General features: G+C 39.0%; 3 non-coding genes across 3 annotated transcripts; all 3 read left to right on the top strand.

Annotated features, from left to right (window-relative positions):
• Nucleotides 1–1035: 1035 nt before the first annotated feature.
• On the top strand, nt 1036–1154 carry LOC113085958 (5S ribosomal RNA). The gene has a single exon (XR_003284558.1). It is a non-coding gene; the product is annotated as a 5S ribosomal RNA (ribosomal RNA).
• Nucleotides 1155–1523: 369 nt separating this feature from the next.
• Nucleotides 1524–1642, top strand: LOC113085957 (5S ribosomal RNA). The gene has a single exon (XR_003284557.1). It is a non-coding gene; the product is annotated as a 5S ribosomal RNA (ribosomal RNA).
• Nucleotides 1643–2288: 646 nt separating this feature from the next.
• LOC113085955 (5S ribosomal RNA) lies at nt 2289–2407 on the top strand. Its single transcript, XR_003284556.1, has one exon. It is a non-coding gene; the product is annotated as a 5S ribosomal RNA (ribosomal RNA).
• The last annotated feature ends 93 nt before the right edge of the window (nt 2408–2500 follow it).

The following is a 2500-nucleotide window of genomic DNA, read 5'->3' as shown; positions in this document are numbered from 1 at the left end:
AAAAAAAAAAAAAAAAAAAAGAGTCAATGCCCGATCTCTTGAATCTTAGCAGGTTTGGTCCTGGTTAGTACTTGGATGAGAGACTGCCTAGGAATACCAGGTGCTTAAGCTTTTTTGAAACTTTTCACTTTGTATATAATAATTTAGCCAAAAATAGAGTCAATGCCCGATCTCTGAATATTAGCAGGTTTGGGCCTGGTTAGTACATGGATGGGAGACTGCCTGGGAATACCAGGTGCTTTAAACTTTTTGGAAAATTTCACGATTTATATAATAATCTTGAAAAAAAAAAAAAAAAAAAAAGAGTCAATGCCCGATCTCTGAATCTTACCAGGTTTAGGTCTGGTTAGTACTTGGATGAGAGACTGCCTAGGAATACCAGGTGCTTTAAGCTTTTTGAAACTTTTCACTTTGTATATAATAATTTAGCCAAAAATAGAGTCAATGCCCGATCTCTGAATATTAGCAGGTTTGGGCCTGGTTAGTACATGGATGGGAGACTGCCTGGGAATACCAGGTGCTTTAAACTTTTTGGAAAATTTCACGATTTATATAATAATCTTGCAAAAAAAAAAAATGAAGTCAATGCCCCGATCTCTGAATCTTAGCAGGTTTAGGTCTGGTTAGTACTTGGATGAGAGACTGCCTGGAATACCAGGTGCTTTAAATTTTTTTGAAACTTTTCACTTTGTATATAATAATTTTGCCAAAAAATAGAGTCAATGCCCGATCTCTGAATATTAGCAGGTTTGGGCCTGGTTAGTACATGGTTTGGAGACTGCCTGGAATACCAGGTGCTTTAAACTTTTTGGAAAATTTCACGATTTATATAATAATCTTGCAAAAAAAAAAAAAAAAAAAAAGTCAATGCCCGATATCTGAATCTTAGCAGGTTTAGGTCTGGTTAGTACTTGGATGAGAGACTGCCTAGGAATACCAGGTGCTTTAAGCTTTTGGGTTTTCTTTCCTACTTATATAATGTACTGCGATTAGATGGGCTGGTCTTTAAATAGCCCTCTCTTTGCAGCAGTCTTCGCTTACGGCCATACCAACCTGGCTATGCCCGATCTCGTCTGCTCTCGGAAGCTAAGCAGGTTTGGGCCTGGTTAGTACTTGGATGGGAGACCGCCTGGGAATACCAGGTGCTGTAAGCTTTTTGGAAACTTTTCACTTAGTATATAATAATTTTGCCAAAAAATAGAGTCAATGCCCGATCTCTGAATATTAGCAGGTTTGGGCCTGGTTAGTACATGGTTTGGAGACTGCCTGGGAATACCAGGTGCTTTAAACTTTTTGGAAAATTTCACGATTTATATAATAATCTTGCAAAAAAAAAAAAAAAAAAAAAAAGTCAATGCCCGATATCTGAATCTTAGCAGGTTTAGGTCTGGTTAGTACTTGGATGAGAGACTGCCTAGGAATACCAGGTGCTTTAAGCTTTTGGGTTTTCTTTCCTACTTATATAATGTACTGGTGATTAGATGGGATGGTCTTTAAATAGCCCTCTCTTTGCAGCAGTCTTCGCTTACGGCCATACCAACCTGGCTATGCCCGATCTCGTCTGCTCTCGGAAGCTAAGCAGGTTTGGGCCTGGTTAGTACTTGGATGGGAGACCGCCTGGGAATACCAGGTGCTGTAAGCTTTTTGGAAACTTTTCACTTAGTATATAATAATTTTGCCAAAAAATAGAGTCAATGCCCGATCTCTGAATATTAGCAGGTTTGGGCCTGGTTAGTACATGGTTTGGAGACTGCCTGGGAATACCAGGTGCTTTAAACTTTTTGGAAAATTTCACGATTTATATAATAATCTTGCAAAAAAAAAAAAAAAAAAAAGAGTCAATGCCCGATCTCTGAATCTTACCAGGTTTAGGTCTGGTTAGTACTTGGATGAGAGACTGCCTAGGAATACCAGGTGCTTTAAGCTTTTTTGAAACTTTTCACTTTGTATATAATAATTTAGCCAAAAAATAGAGTCAATGCCCGATCTCTGAATATTAGCAGGTTTGGGCCTGGTTAGTACATGGATGGGAGACTGCCTGGGAATACCAGGTGCTTTAAACTTTTTGGAAAATTTCACGATTTATATAATAATCTTGCAAAAAAAAAAAAAAAAAGTCAATGCCCGATATCTGAATCTTAGCAGGTTTAGGTCTGGTTAGTACTTGGATGAGAGACTGCCTAGGAATACCAGGTGCTTTAAGCTTTTGGGTTTTCTTTCCTACTTATATAATGTACTGGTGATTAGATGGGCTGGTCTTTAAATAGCCTCTCTTTGCAGCAGTCTTCGCTTACGGCCATACCAACCTGGCTATGCCCGATCTCGTCTGCTCTCGGAAGCTAAGCAGGTTTGGGCCTGGTTAGTACTTGGATGGGAGACCGCCTGGGAATACCAGGTGCTGTAAGCTTTTTGGAAACTTTTCACTTAGTATATAATAATTTTGCCAAAAAATAGAGTCAATGCCCGATCTCTGAATATTAGCAGGTTTGGGCCTGGTTAG

This window comes from Carassius auratus, unplaced genomic scaffold, assembly GCF_003368295.1.
Source record: "Carassius auratus strain Wakin unplaced genomic scaffold, ASM336829v1 scaf_tig00042575, whole genome shotgun sequence".
Lineage (NCBI taxonomy): Eukaryota > Metazoa > Chordata > Actinopteri > Cypriniformes > Cyprinidae > Carassius > Carassius auratus.
This window is presented reverse-complemented; position numbering and strand designations above follow the sequence as displayed.